The sequence below is a fragment of the Lithobates pipiens genome, unplaced genomic scaffold, assembly GCF_037356315.1.
Source record: "Lithobates pipiens isolate NorthernLeopardFrog02 unplaced genomic scaffold, aLitPip1_a1.2 Scaffold_169, whole genome shotgun sequence".
In the NCBI taxonomy this organism is placed as follows: domain Eukaryota; kingdom Metazoa; phylum Chordata; class Amphibia; order Anura; family Ranidae; genus Lithobates; species Lithobates pipiens.
The window spans coordinates 285165-302103 of NW_027507754.1; the positions used below are offsets into that span (position 1 = coordinate 285165).

Genomic DNA, 16939 nt, shown 5'->3' on the forward strand with positions numbered 1-16939 from the left:
TGACCCTAAAGACTTCAATGCAAATGCATGACATGCGTTTTTGCGCTTGAAGAACCGATCTCTCCCCCCCCATACCCAGCCCAGGAAACAAACGCCGGCCATCTAAAAGTGTCCGCCCTGGAGCAGAAGCAGATTCAGAAAATCTCTGAAGATGAACGGTGCCTGTGCTGTCAGTCGAGGTGCAAGCCCCACCATCCAAGTAGACATAGGCCTGCATATATTAGAGGGCCCTTCGCCACGCTTCGAGCACGGCCTCGCTTCGCTCTTTTTATTCTAGTTCTATGTCCACTTGGATGGTGGGGCTTGAACCTGGACTCACGACGCAGGCGCCGTTCATTTTCGGCTATTTTCGGAATCTGCTTGTCCTGTGTATTGCGCATGCACAGTACACAGCGGACACTAGCCAACGGGGGACACTATCCGACAATGCACTGGAAGCATCATACATGTGCAAAACCTCTTGCAGAATGCTTATAAAACGCTTTAAAAATATGTAAAGAAAGAAAATCACCAAAAATATGCACCGCTCGCTCAGGATCTGATGAGACTGACATTTATTTCACATTTTCTGCAAAGTATCCTTATATTTTGTTTTCTATTTCATTTAATAAAACTGATTTTTAAAAAATACAGAGAAAAATATATATTACTTTCTATCTCTATGTGATCAGTCTGTGTGTATCGGGCTGCATGGCCAGAGGATGATCTGAAATAAAGTGTGAGCTCCCCCTTCTGGCTGTTCTCGGCCACTACACTTCCACTTTTTTTCAGGCATCCCAGCGTAGCCAAAATACTATTCCTCCTCCCCCTCCTCCTGACACACGTGCATCCGACGGACACGCCCCTTTCCTGCGCGCCCCCAAGTTTGCAGCTCCGCACCGGGCAAACTTATGCTCGGGAACGCGCTTCGACGTCACGCCTAGCAACCCTCTGGGCTGTCTGCGCGTCCTAGTGACCGGCGCGCTCCCGAGACATCCCTGTGAGACGTCCCTGAGTTGCTCGGATCCGGGTCACCGAGCGGGTGAGTGCTGTGAAAGGGGGGGGGGGGCAACCGGGCCGTGCTGGGGGAAAGGTTGTCAGTGAGAGACACCGGGGTGTCCGTGTATCATACACACAACACTCCATTCAAATGTTTTATATCTTTATTTATAACTGTGTGAGTGTTCAATGTCCCTCATCCTCCCTGTGTGTGTGTGACATCACAGTATTGTTATTATTATTATTTGTAATAAAAGTGTTATCATCAGTATGTATATTATCATTTATTATTATTATTATTATTATTTGTTTGTTACTATTGTTTGTTTGATTAAAATAATAATTATGATAATAATAATGTTATTACTATTTGTCTATTATTATTTGTTACTATGTGTCACACAGTAACAAATAATAACATATAATAATATACATATAATAATATACTACTACTAATAATATTATGTTAATAACATTATTATATATCATATTATTATTATTATTATTATTATTAATATTAATAATAATTGTTATTGTTTGGTGATTATTATGATTAGCATTATTATTAATAATATTATTATTAGTTCTTATATAAATAGCAGTAACAAATAATAAACAAATAATAAAATACTACTAATAGTATTATTATGATTGTTAACCACTTCAATACAGGGCACTTTCGCCCCCTTCCTTCCCAGCCCAATTTTCATCTTTCATCGCTCTAGCGCTTTCAGTGACAATTGCGCGGTCATGCTGCACTGTACCCAAATGAAATTGTTATCATTTTGTTCGCACAAATAGAGCTTTATTTTGGTGTTATTTATTCACGACTCCGTTTTTTTTTTTTTTGCGATATAAGCGCAAAAATAGCGGAAATTTGGAAAAAAAACTATATTTTCTTTTTTCTATTTGAAAAGAAATCCAATAAAATCAAATTTTGTCATAAATTTAAGCCAAAATGTATTCTGCTACATGTTTTTGGTAAAAAAAATTCAGTTAAGTGTATAATAATTGGTTTGTGTGATCACGGACATATGTACGCAAATGATCATGTACATATGTGTGCAGGTGATCACGTACATATGTGTGCAGATAATCATTGGGACATGTGATTTTAGTGGGACATATGTGGGGGACATGTTTTTATTATTAGGGACATGTGTTTTTATTATTTGGGGACATGTATGTTTTGGGGACATGTGTGTTTTGGGGACATATGTGGGGACTGTGTGGTGTGTTGTGTGTTTACACTACACTGATGATCAGTGAGTAAAAAGCTATAAAAAGCAGCCAATACTCACTGATCATCAGCCGGCTGCAGCGTTCTGCTCTCCTCTCCTCAGCGGTGACTTCCGTGTGAGGAGAGGAGAGCCGATTGCCTAGCAACCGGGCTGTTTGTTTACATCACATGACGGCCGTGATTGGACACGGCCGTCATGTGATCAGGAGGGCCAATCACAGAGCCCTCCTGCCAATCTGAGATGTGCCGTGTCCGGGTGACACAAGCACATCAGGATCGCGCCGCTGCGCGGGCGATCCCGCTACTCCTGAATGACGTTCCTGAACGTCCTATCAGGAGTAGACGGCTCCCACCCGGCCGTATATATGCATTGGCCGGGTGGGAAGTGGTTAATAACATTATTATGCATCGTATTATTATTAATAATAATAATAATAATAATTGTTATGGTTTGATTATTATTATGATTAGCATTATTATTTATAATAATATTATTATTAGTTCTCATATAAATAACAGTAACAAATAATAATAAACAAATAATAAAATACTACTAATAATAGTATTATTATGATTGTTAATAACATTATTATTATTATTATTATTATTATTATTATTGATAATAATAATTGTTATGGTTTGATTATTATTATGATTAGCATTATTATTTATAATAATGTTATTATTAGTTCTTATATAAATAACAGTAACAAATAATAATAAACAAAGAATAAAATACTGCTAATAATAGTATTGTTTTGACTGTTAATAACATTATTATGTATCATAATTTGTTATTGTTTGGTGATTATTATGATTAGCATTATTATTTATAATATTATTATTAGTTCTTAATAATAATATTTTTTTTATTGTTTGATGATTGTTATTGATATTATTGATTGCATTATTATTTATAGTATTATTATTAGTTCTTATATTAACCACTTCAGCCCCGGAAGATTTTACTCCCTCCCTGACCAGGCCCCTTTTTGCGATTCGGCACTGCGTCTCTTTAACTGACAATTGCGCGGTCATGCGACGTGGCTCCCAAACAAAATTGACGTCCTTTTGTTCCCACAAATAGAGGTTTCTTTTGGTGGTATTTGATCACCTCTGCGGGTTTTATTTTTTTGCGCTATAAACAAAAAAAGAGCGAAAATTTGGAAAAAAAACCGCAATATTTTTTACGTTTTGCTATAATAAATATCACCCCAAAAATATATATAAAAAAAAATGTTTTCCTCAGTTTAGGCTGATACGTATTCTTCTACATATTTTTGGTAAGAAAAAAAATCGCAATAAGCGTATATTGATTGGTTTGCTCAAACGTTATAGCGTCTACAAAATAGGGGATAGTTTTATGGCATTTTTATTCATTTTATTAATTAATTTTTTTTTTTACTAGTATTGGCAGTGATCAGCGATTTTTATCGTGACTGCGACATTATGGCGGACACATCGGACATTTTTGACACATTTCTGGGACCATTGTCATTTATACAACGATCAGTGCTATACAAATGCAGTGATTCCTGTGTAAATGACACTGCCAGGGAAGGGGTTAACCACTAGGTGGCAGTGTAGGGGTTAAGTGTGTCCTGGGGAGTGATTCTAACTGTGGGGGGGCGTGGCTGTGTGTGACACATCACTGATCTCTGCTCCCGATGACACGGAGCAGAGATCAGTGTACTGTTGCTAGGCAGAACAGGGAGGTGCTTGTTTACATTAGCATCTCCCCGTTCTTCCTTTGCGTGAGACGATCGCGGGTATTCCCGAGGCGATCGAGTCCGCAGGACCAATGACCCGACTCAAAGAGCTTGCAGCGGGCGCACACGTGCCACCTCTTAAAGGGCCACGTACAGGTACGTTGGTTTGCCTGCACGAGCCCTTCTGCCGATGTATATCGGCCGTGAGGCGGTCGGCTAGTGGTTAATAATATTAACAACGATTATTATTATTAATAGTGGTAGTAGTAGTAGTGTTAGCATCATTTATTTTATCCCTATCTATAATTATTACTTATATTATTATTATTATTATTGTTTGATGACTATTACTACTACTGCTAATATTAATAATAATATTTATATCGGGGTATTGAATTAAAATTCACAGAGGTCCAATCATTTAAATTCCAGCAGAGGTCCAAACCGCATATTTGTGTAATGACTCCGATCCTTCACAGCCCCCTCCCCCCCTCTTTTATCACAATTCCCCCTTCATAGCAGCGTTCTCCATCTCCCCCTTCACATCATTCCCCCCACAGCAGTGTCCTTTGCCCCCTTTCATGTTGTGTCCCCCCACAATCCTGCGCCCTTTTACATGACCCTTTCTCCACAGCACTGCCCCCCCCTCCCCACACAGCAGTGTCTTCTGCCCTGCTTCACAACACCCCCCCCCACAGTAGTGTCCTCTCCCCTCCCAGCTCCCCACAGCTTTGCCCCCCACTTCTCACCACAGCCCACCCCCCTGCATCTCTGTCCCCAACTTCACACCACTCCTCTCTAGCTCTGCCCCCCCCCCACCACCACTTTACACCGCCCCCTGCACCTCTGCTTTTCCCCCCAATTATCACAACAGCTTCCTCGCAGCTCTGCCCCATTTCACCCCCCCAACAGCTGTGCCCCCCACTTCACACCCCCTGCAGCTCTGCCCCCCCCCACTTCACACCCTCCTGCAGCTTTTCCCCCTAAATTATCACCGCAGCCTACTCGCAGCAATGCCCCCATTTCACCCCCCTGCAGCTCTGCCACCCACTTCACACCCTCCTGCAGCTCCCCCCCCAATCATCATCACAGCTTCCTTGCAGCTCTACCCCTTATTTCACCCCCTGTACTTCTGCCCCTCATTTCACCCCCCTGCACCTCTGCCTCCCATTTAACCCCCCCTGCACCTCTGCTCCTCACTTTACACACCCTTGCAGCTCTGCGCCCCCCACACTTCACATCCTCCTGCAGCTTTTTCCCCCAATTACTACCACAGCCCACTCGCATCTCTGCCCCCATTTCACCCCCGTGCAGCTCTGCCACCCACTTCACACCCTCTTGCAGCTTCCCCCCCCCCCCCCCAATCATCACCACAGCTCCCTCGCAGCTCTACCCTTTATTTCACCCCCCTGCACTTCTGCCTCCCATTCCCCCCCCCGCACCTCTGCCCCCCATTTCACCCCCCTGCACCTCTGCTCCTCACTTTACACACCCCTGCAGCTCTGCCCCCCACTTCACATTCTTCTGCAGCTTTTTCCCCCAATTACTACCACAGCCCACTCGCAGCTCTGCCCCCATTTCACCCCCGTGCAGCTCTGCCACCCACTTAACACCCCTGCACCTCTGCCCCCCCATTTCACCCTCCGCACCTCTGCCCCCCATTTCACCCCCCTGCACCTCTGCTTCTCACTTCACACACCCCTGCCCCCCACTTCACACCCTCCTGCAGCTTTCCCCCCCAATTATTACCACAGCCCACTCGCAGCTCTGCCCCCAATTTCACTCCCCTGCAGCTCTGCCACCCACTTCACACCCCTGCACCTCTGACCCCCATTTCACCCCCCCGCACCTCTGCTCCTTACTTCACACCCTCCTGCAGCATTTCCCGCCCAATTATCACCACAGCCCCCTCGCAGCTCTGTCCCCCATTTCACCCCCCTGCACCTCTGCTCCCCACTTCACACCCCCTGCAACTCTGCCCCCCACTTCACCCCCCCCCTGCAGCTCTGCTCCCCACTTCACACATCCCTGCAACTCTGCCCCCCACTTCACACATCCCTGCAGCTCTGCTCCCCACTTCACATCCTCCTGCAGCTTTTCCCCCCAATTATCACCACAGCCCACTTGCAGCTCTGCCCCCATTTCACCCCCCTGCAGCTCTGCCCCCACTTCAAACATCTCTGCAGTTTTGATGCCTAATTCTCACCACAGCCCATTCACAGCTCTGCTCCCTACTTCACACTCTCCTGCAGTTCTACCCCCCCCCCCCCGCAGCCCTGCCCCCTCATTCTCCCACCTTTGCACAGGTGTACAGCACAGAGCTGAAGGCAAGACAGCTCTGGGCAGGGGGCGGGAGCTGCAGCCGGAATTAACAAGCTGATTGGTTGCTAGAACCGCCCTGCATCCTAGCAACCAATCAATAGCTAGTAAGCTTGAAAAGTTAACTCCGGGAGCTCCCACTCTCCATCCACAACTCTTCTGCCTCCCGCTCTCCACTCTGCTTTGATAATGAAAGCTGCAGAGACTGGGAGAAGAACCGGCAGGAGCGAGGGGGGACAGGCTGGATGGGACAGTGACCTGGTCCAGATCCAGACCGCAATCCGCCGTTTAGTGATCCCTGCTTTAAAGTGTCTGTAAGCCCTAACAATGAACTCCAATTATTTGCTCCCTTTTGGTCAGTTAAATGTACCCTTGAAAGTGTTCTATTATGTCTTTTCGATAAGTGAAAGAGAAAAAAATACTTATTGATCCTGCCAGAAATCCAGCGAGTTGATAACTTCCTGTACACTCTGCTGCACTTTTTTCAGTTATTTTGTGATCAGCTCTCATTTTGGACTACAGAGCACTTCCCATCTATGTAATGGAGAGGCAGAAAGAGGGAGATGTTCTCCAGTCCTGTCCTGGGATGACAATGCTGCTCTTCCATAGATACAGTACAGTGTGGGGATGCACCGATATATCAGCTACCAAAAATTATCGGTCGAAAATGGTTATCAGCGTTTTGCAGATAGAAAAAAGGTGCCGATAATGGCCACCGAAAAATGTGAAATTCTACGTCGATTTCAATGGGGAGGTGCGTTTTTGTAAATTACCAAATATGCACCAAAATATGGCAACAGAACGCAAAGGACCCGTGTGAAGACATACATATAATTTAAAGGGATGCTTTTTTAACGCAAAATCGCTTCAAAAACGGTTAACTAAAAAGTCAAATACGATATATATATATATATATATATATATATATATATATATATATATATATATATATAATTTTAAAAACTGTCAGTTTTTCGGCCAAGTGCGTCCTGACTTTGTGGTTTCGGTCCAGAATTTTAAGTTCGGTGCACCACTATAGTACAGTGAGTGAGCGATGTCACCCTAGGACAGGAAGTTACTGGTGGAATTACCAGGAAAAATAAAGGAAATCATTTTTTTTTAAAGTGATTGTAAATAATCATCTTATAAAACAAGCCATTCAGTTTAAAATAGAAATGAAAGGCAAAACATTTGTGTATAGACATAAAAAACATTATAAATACCTTTTTTCCCCATATTTATAAATGATCACATATCATCTGTTCTCAGTTGCATAAGAGCTGGGGGGGGGGGGGAGAAACAGCAGCAAACTGAGCTTCCCAGTGAATGGGTGTGCAGCAGGGACAAATCAGGACAAGTCTAATCATTGGAGGAGAGCAGGCTGAGTTCCCAGCACAGCAAGAAAACTGACCACACTGTACTCTCATTTCTAGTGTGGTCAGTTTTTAATAGGAAAGCATAGGCACTGGCAGGAACACCAGGGATTTCACACAAAGGAAGCAATATAAAGAGAACAGGAGACTTTTTCATATAAATACATGGTACAACAGGCACATATCAGGAATATACAATGTTGGGTTTGCATACTCTTTAAAGCTGACCAGATACTGCTGGAACTCCAGGCGATTCTTGCTGGCTTTGCCGAATTCCGAGCAGTGCATGGCTCTGCTCAGCAAAAGTGGTCCTCGACCTCTAGACTACACACCCCTGTTAAAATGTCTGGTTTCTGTGATGTAAAAAAAATGAGACAAAGATAAATAATTTCAGAACTTTTTCCACCTCTAATGTGACCTATAAACTGTACAACTCAATTGAAAAACAAACTGAAATCTTTTAGGAGGGGGAAGCAAAAATAAAAAAATAAAATAATGTGGTTGCATAAGTGTGCTTTTAACTGGGGATATAACTGTGTTCAGAATTAAACAATCACATTCAGAGCCGGTTCACACTGCTGTGATGCAGGAAACCTGGGAATCCACTGCGGGTTCCCGCATCGCATGTCTCCCGGCGGCAGTTCATACTGCCCTATACGAACTGCTGGGAGAGTCAGTTAAAAGTTAAGAACACCCTCAAATCGGTTTGCATATCGCAGAGCTGGGGGTGACTACTGAGCGGGGATCAGCAGAGATGGTGGTGACTACTGAGTGGCGGATTAGCAGAGCTGGGGGTGACTACTGAGTGGGGGATGAACAGAGATGGGGGTACTACCAGTGATGGCTGGTGCTCAATTTTCTTGGGGGGTGTTTACTATTAAGTGGGGAATCAGTGGCGCTACTGAGTGAGGGATCAGCAGAGCTGAGAGTTACTACTGTGTGGGGGATCAGCAGAGCTGGGAGGTACTACTGAGCGGGGGATGAGCAGAACTGGGGGTACTACCAGTGACTGCTGGTGCTCAATTTTCTTAGGGGGCAGTTATTATTAAGTGGGGGATTAGTGGCACTTAGGGTTGCTACTGAGTGGGGGGTCAGCCGAGCTGGGAGTTACTACTGAGTGGGGGATCGGCAGGGCTGGGAGGTACTACTAAGCAGGGGATCAGCAGAGCTGGGGGGACTCCTGAGTGGGGGATCAGTAGAGCTGGGGGTGACTACTGAGTGGGGGTTCAGCAGAGATGAGGGTGACTACTGAGTGGAGGATAAGCAGAGCTGGGGGTGACTGCTGAGTGGGGGATCAGCAGAGGTGGGATGTACTACTGATCGAGGGATCAGCAGAGCTGGGGGTGACTACTGAGTGGGGTATCAGCAATGCTGGGGGTGACTACTGAGAGGGAGATGAGCAGAGCTGGGGTAACTGCTGAGCGGGGATTAGCAGAGCTGGGAGAGACTACTGAGTGGGGGAGGAGCAGAAGTAGGAGTACTACCAGCGACGGCTGGTGCTCAATTTTCTTGGGGGAGGTACTACTGAACGTGGGATTAGCAGAGCTGGGGGTGACTGCTGAGCGGGGGATCAGCAGAGCTGAGGGTGACTACTGAGCGGGGGATCAGCAGAGCTGGGGGTACTTCCAGTGATGACTGGTGCTCAATTTTCTTGGGGAGCGGTTACTATTAAGTGGGGGATCAGTGACGCTGAGGGTTACTACTGAGCGGGGGATCAGCAGAGCTGGGAGGTACTACTGAGCGAGGGATCAGCAGAGCTGGAGGCCACTACTGAGTGGGGATTCAGCAACGCTGGGGGTGACTACTGAGTGGGAGATTAGCAGAGCTGGGGTGACTGCTGAGCGGGAGATCAGCAGAGCTGGAAGGTACTTCTGAGCGGGGGATCAGCAGAGCTGGAAGGTACTATTGAGCGGGGGATGAGCAGAGCTGGGGGTGACTACTGAGCGGGGGATGAGCAGAGCATGTCTCCCGGCGGCAGTTCACACTGCCCTATACGAACTGCTGGGAGAGTCAGTTAAAAGTTAAGGACACCCCCAAATCAGTTCGCAAATATCGCAGAGCTGGAGGTTATTACTGAGCGGGGATCAGCAGAGATGGAGGTGACTACTGAGCGGCGGATTAGCAGAGCTGGGGGTGACTGCTGAGTGGGGAATCAGCAGACCTGGGAGGTACTACTGAGCAGGGGGTCAGCAGAGCTGGGGGTGACTACTAAATGGGGGATCAGCAGAGCTGGGGGTGACTACTGAGTGGGGGATGAGCAGAGATGGGGGTACTACCAGTGACGGCTAGTGCTCAATTTTCTTGGGGAGTGGTTATTATTAAGTGGGGGATCAGTGGAGCTGAAGGTTACTACTGAGCGGGGGATCAGCAGAGCTGGGGGATGACTACTGAGCGGGGGATCAGTAGAGCTGGGAGGTACTACTGACTGGGGGATCAGTAGAGCTGGGAGGTACTACTGACTGGGGGATCAGTAGAGCTGGGAGGTACTACTGACTGGGGGATCAGTAGAGCTGGGAGGTACTACTGACTGGGGGATCAGTAGAGCTGGGAGGTACTACTGAGCGGGGGATCAGCAGAGCTGGGGATGACTACCAGTGGCAACTGGTGCTCAATTCTCTTGGGGGGGCGGCCTGTGCCCCCCACCCACCCAGCCAGGTACTAAAGAGCTGAGGTTCTACTGGGACCCCCTTTAAAACAAATAGAATATCAACACACACAGGACATTTGCCAAGCTTCATTAAAACTTCAAAAAAGCATCACCAAAGCATCAAAAAAGAATGTTTAAGCGGTAGGCGCTTTAATGTATGTTAAAGTCAAAGCAAGTTAAAAAGAGCCCTTAGTGCACTGTGAGACACAGGTACAGCATCTAGTTCTTCAGCCTATTGCGTAAAAGGGTCTAAGGCCCGTTCACATGTGAGCGATGTGAGAGCATAGTGTTTTTCCTGTGGGGTTTTTACTTTTGCGCAACCTGTAGGGCAGCCTCCACGCTCCAGAAACCTGCCAGAGTCGCTCCTGTACCTTTTATTCGGAGCTGACTTTGGCCTTTTTTTTTTATATATTTAATTTTTGTGACAAGACGCCAGTTTCTTTAGAGCGTTTGGGGTGCGATTATCAATGAACGACACCCTAACGCACATTGGGGTTTATTTACTAAAGGCAAATCCACTGTGCACTGCAAGTGCACTTGGAAGCACAGTCACTGCAGATCCAAGGGGGACATGCAGGAAAAAAAAAAAAAACAGCATTTTGCTCGCACATGATTGGATGATAGAAATCAACAGAGCTTCCCCTTATTTCAGATCTACCCTGCACATCTACAGCGATTGCACTTCCAAGTATACTTGTAGTGCACAGTGGATTTGCCTCTAGCAAATCAACCTCATTATGTGTTTTGGCGCATTTTTTAGCGCAACCCGAAAAAAAAAACGCTTCTCAGTCGCTCAGATGTGAACAGGGCTAAAATCTTAAAAGGTCCTAACCCACCTTCGCAGAACTTTCAAGTGTGCTAATGGGTGTAAAGCATACATCAAACGCCTGCGTTACTATGTAAATAAAACAATTGACGTAAGGGCCGGTTCACACAGCGATGCGATGCGAGGCGACACGGCTCGCCTCGCCTCGCTCCCGCAAGTCGCCCCCGTTCAGTACTATGGAACCGTTCTGAGAGGAGCGACTCGAGTCGCTCCGACTCAGAAAAAAGGTTCCTGTACTACTTCTGGGCGACTTCGGGGGCGACTTGCATTGACTTCTATACAGAAGTCCTCTGCAAGTCGCCGCTGAGATCCCCGCAGGTCGCGGCGAGGCAAGTCGGAGACGCCTCGCCGCGCCTCGCTGTGTGAACCGGCCCTAAGGCTTGCTGCTCGAAGGCAAGGAGCAATGTGCAAAGCAGAGTCCCCTACAGCTCTATAGCTACCAATTAACCACGTTTTGTTTTTAAGTCGAGTCTTTGTTTTAGAAAACAAAAGTTGCTCTAAGCATTTTTACCCTGACAGCTCCCTGGAAGTGAATATAACCCAAGAACAATGTAATATATTGCAGCTATATACTGCAGACTTAAAAATCGTGTGATTTCTATTGCGTCTTAAATACATTTAAGGGCCGAGCCTCTTTTTGAGATTTGTTGTTTACAAGTGAAAAACATTTTTTTTTTTTTGCTAGAAAATTACTTAGAACCCCCAAACATTATACATTTTTTTTGCTAACACCCTAGAGAATAAAATGGCGGTCGTTGCAATACTTTCTGTCACACCATATTTGCACAGCGGTCTAATGCCCCATACACATGTTCCGATTCGGACCACAAAAGTCGCTTTCGGACAGATCGTTCGATAATCTGATCGTTAGTTCGCAGCTTTCAACAGCCGATCACGACAGTTCGTCCAACCAAATCCAAAGGGACATACAGGAAAACTTCGGTCGGATGACACACTGTCGTACGTCAATCGTGTAATCAGTACAGTATATGTGCGATAAAAGTCATTCGACAAACACCACGCATGCTCGGAAACACGAAAATAAACCAGAAGGACATGGGTCACACGTATTTGACATCATTTAAAATACGTAGCTACGCACGGCAAAAGATTTTTCCAGAATCGTACGCCATCGTACGTTGTATTCGATCTTAGTTGCATGCAACAAAATGTGAACGATCTGTCTTACGATAATCGGAATGTGTGTACGGGGCATTACAAGCGCACTTTTTTTGGAGAAAATACACTTTTTTTTAAATTAAAAAATAAGACAACAGTAAAGTTAGCCCAATTTGTTTTATATTGTGAAAGATAATGTTACGCCAAGTAAATTGATACCCAACATGTCACGCTTCAAAATTGCGTCCGCTCGTGGAATGGCGATAAACTTTTATCCTTAAAAATCTCCATAGGCGATGTTTAAAAAAACTCTACAGGTTGCATGTTTTGAGTTACAGAAGAGGTCTAGTGATAGAATTATTGCTCTCGCTCTACCGATCATGGTGATACCTCACATGTGTGGTTTGAACACCGTTTTCATATGCGGGTGCTACTCACGTATGCGTTTGCTTCTTCACGTGAGCTCGGCAGGACAGGGCGCCTTTAAAAAAAAAAAAAAAAAAATCTTAACTATCTTACCTTTTATTTTTTATTTTTACACTGTTTAAAAAAATAAAAATAAAAAATTGTGTCACTTTTATTCCTATTACAAGGAATGTAAACATCCCTTGTAATATAAAAAAAATCACGACAGGTACTCTTGAATATGAGATCTGAGCTAAAAAATACTACAGATCTCATATTTACACTAAAATAATAATACTTTTTTTTTTTTTTAATTGTCATTTAAAAAAAAAAGTCACTTTTAAGAGCTATGGGTTAAAGTGATGTTTTGACGTCGCTTCCATCCTGCATTGTTATGGAGATGGGTGGGGGCCATCTTCCCCTCACTCGTCTCCATGCCCAGCAAGGGTTAAGATCCGATTGCCTCCCACAGTTGCGGTAAGTGGCGGAGGGCACCGGAGCGCGGCGGGAGGGGGTTGCCCTCTCCCGCCGCCGATAAAAGTGATCTTGCAGCGAATCCGCCACAGAGACCACTCTTATCAGAAAGCAGACCACCGGCCAAAGAAGAAGATACCAGAGTTACGGCAGCTAGCTGCTGCCATAACAACGATATTCCTCTTCAAACTCAAGACGTATATTGGCGTGCGGCAGTCCAGAAGTGTTTAACTGTGTAACTTTGATGCGACTTTGGATGAGTATGACTTTGTTGCAGCTCTTATTGCTTTGACCAATGTGATCACTTTTGCTCTACAAAGTCACACACAAGTCACATGTAGATCATGCAGGTGCGACTTTTGAGGGTTCACATTGAAGTCGTGTGAAGGTTAGACCAAAGTAGTGCCAGAGGACTAGCAAAGCTGGGAGTTACTATTGAGTGGGGGACCAAAGTAGTGCAGGAATTACTTTACTTCGGGGTCTAAAGTCGCATGACAAGTCATACAAGTGTGAATGGGGCCTTTGATGTGGGAGCAATATAACTGATAACAAACAGCAGAGACAGAAAGCCCAAGAAAATCGCAAGATTTCTGTCAAGATAAGTGCTATTTTTTTTTTTGCGAACAGAACAAAACAGGTCCAATGGTACAAGTAATGCCATGTACACACGACCGGACTTTTTGGCAGCAAAGGCCCGACGGAATGAATCCGCCGGATAATTTGATTGTGCGTGGGCTTCATCGGACCTTTGCTGTCTAAAAATCAGACGGACTTTAGAAATAAAACATGTTTCAAATCTTTCCGCCGGAACTGCACCGGAACCAGTTTCTATCGAGAAATCTTTTCGTCTGTATGCTGGTCCGACGGACGAAAACAGACGCTAGGGCAGCTATTGGCTACTGGCTATGAACTTCCCCATTCTAGTCCAGTCGTACGTCATCACGTTCAAATCCTTTGGACTTTGGTGTGATTGTGTGTGGCCAAGTCCGTCGGAACTCCGCTAAAAGTCAGTCGGAAAGACTGTCGGACCTAGTCTGCCGGAAAGTCCGGTCGTGTGTACGCGGCATAACATACCAAAAGGGAGCAAATAAGAGAAGTTCATTGTAATGCTATGTACACACGATCGGACATTGATCGCACATTCCGACAACAAAACCGTGGATTTTTTTCAGACGGATGTTGACTCAAACTTGTCTTGCATACACACGGTCACACAAATGTTGTCAGAAATTCCGACTGTCAAGAATGCGGTGATGTAAAACACGCTCGACGAGCCGAGAAAAATGAAGTTCAATAGCCAGTGCGGCTCTTCTGCTTGATTCCGAGCATGCGTGGAACTTTGTGCATTGGAATTTCCGACAACAAGCTCCCATCGAACATTTGTTGTCGGAAAATCCTATCATGTGTGCGGCCCATTATGCCGTGTACACGCGGCCGGACTTTTCGTCGGGCTGAACTCTGAAGGACTTTTCGATGGAGTTCTGCCCAAACGGACTTGCCTACACACAATCACACCAAAGTCCGACGGATTCGACCGTGATGAGGCACAACGGGACTAGAATAAGGAAGTTCATAACCAGTAGCCAATAGCTGCCCTAGCGTTGGTTTTCGTCCGACGGAGCAGCATACAGACAAACTGATTTTTCGACCGGACTCCAGTCCCTCAGAATGATTTGAAACATGTTCTAAATCTAAAGTCTGTCTGATTTTTCGACAGCAAAGATCCAATGAAGCCCACACACGGTCGAATTGTCCGATGGATTAGTTCCGTCAGACCTTTGCTGACGAAAAGTCGGGCCGTGTGTACACGGCATTAGAGTTTTTATCCTTTAACCACAGGCACCTACACCTTAGTAGTAGATGTGTTAGTTTTACATTAAATGCACTTTTAACTTTGTAGCCTGTCCCAGATGGGGGAGAAAGGGGAGCAGGGGCAGGCTTGCTCTATACTCCTAAATCATTTTCAGTAATCATTTTTAAATTAAATAAATAGTATTAATGGCCATAAAATAAATGCAGACTGTTGAAATTGTAGCACTTTCTCTCATGGTGATCAGTGAAGAAATGCCAGTTTGCTTTGATGTTGGGTGGAGAAGGACCCCCTTACATTGGTGATCAGTTGAGGAAAGACTTCTCTGCTTGGTGGACAAGTGTCCCCTTATATTGGTGGGCAGTGTTGTGCCCCCTTACACTGGTGGTTAGAAGAGACAAAACTTCTTTGATTGGTGGTCAGTGGAATAGCGCCCCCTTCCTTACATTGGTGGGCAGTGTTGTGCCCCCTTACACTGGTGGTCAGAAGAATAGAGACATGCTCGATTGGTGATCAGTAGAAATGCTCCCTTACTTTGGTGGTCAGTGAAGAAGGGCCTTCTTATATACAGTGCCTTGAAAAAGTATTCATACCCCTTGAAATTTTCCACATTTTGTCATGTTACAACCAAAAACGTAAATGTATTTTATTGGGATTTTATGTGATAGACCAACACTAAGTGGCACATAATTGTGAAGTGGAAGGAAAATGATAAATGGTTTTCAACATTTAAAAAAAAAAAAATGTGAAAAGTGTGGCGTGCATTTGTATTCAGCCCCCCCCCCGAGTCAATACTTTGTAGAACCGCCTTTCTCTGCAGTTTTTGGGGATGTCTCTACTAGCTTTGCATATCTAGAGAGGTACATTTTTGCCCATTCTTCTTTGCAAAATAGCTCAAGCTGTCAGATTGGATGGAAAGTGTCTGTGAACAGCAATTTTCAAGTTTTGCTATAGAGTCTTAATTGGATTTAGGTCTGGACTTGGGGCCATTCTACAACATGAATATGCTTTGATGTAAACCATCCCATTGTAGCTCTGGCTGTATGTTTAGGGTCATTGTTCTGCTGGAAGGTGAACCTCCGCCTCAGTCGCATGTTTTTTGCAGACTCTAATGCGCGTACACACGACCGGACTTTTGGGCGGACTAGGTCCGACAGTCTTCCTGACGGACTTTTGGCGGAGTTCCGGTGGACTTTCTGAATGAACGGACTTGGACACACACAATCACACTAAAGCCCTATGGATTCGAACGTGATGACGTACGACCGAACTAGAATAAGGAAGTTCATAGCCAATAGCTGCCCTAGCGTTGTTTTTTGTCCGTCGGACTAGCATACACACGAACGGATTTCTCAGTCCAGCGGGAAAATTTAAAACATGTTCTATTTCTAAAGTCCGCCGGATTTTTGGCAAGCAAAGGTCCGATGGAGTCCACACGCGATCGAATTGTCCGACGGACTCATTCCATCAGACCTTTGCTGTCAAAAAGTCTGGTCGTGTGTACGTGGCATAACAGGTTTTCTTCTAAGATTGTCCTGTATTTGGCTCCATCCATCTTCCCATCAGCTTTCCTGCCCCTGCTGATGAAAAGCATCCCCACAACATGATGCTGCCACCACCATGTTTCACGGTGGGTATGGTGTGTTCAGGGTGATGTTCAGTGTTGGTTTTCCACTACACATAGCATTTTCCTTTTAAGCCAAAAAGTTAAATGTTGGTCTCATCTGACCAGAGCACCTTCTTCCACATGTTGCTGTGTCCCCCACATGGCTTTTTGCAAACTGCTAACAGGACTTTTTATGGCTTTCTATCAACAATGGCTTTCTTTTTGTCTCTCTTCCATAAAGGCCAGATTTGTGGAGAGCACGACTAATAGTTGTCCTGTGGACAGATTCTCCCACCTGAGCTGTGGATCTCTGCAGCACCTTCAGAGTTACCATGGGCCTCTTGGCTGCTTCTCTGATTAATGCTCTACTTGCCAGGCCTGCCAGTTTAGGTGGACGGCCATGTCTTGGTAGGGTTGCAGCTGTGCCATACTC

General features: G+C 45.3%; 1 protein-coding gene across 2 annotated transcripts in view; it reads left to right on the plus strand.

Annotated features, from left to right (window-relative positions):
* The first annotated feature begins 836 nt into the window (after positions 1-836).
* The window catches only part of CCDC81 (coiled-coil domain containing 81), a 106203-nt gene continuing 90100 nt past the window's right edge, over positions 837-16939 (plus strand). For both annotated transcript variants that reach the window (XM_077484921.1, XM_077484923.1), the window contains exon 1: positions 837-1021. The gene's annotated coding sequence lies outside the window, so the exon portion shown is untranslated. The remainder of the gene's footprint in view (positions 1022-16939) is intronic.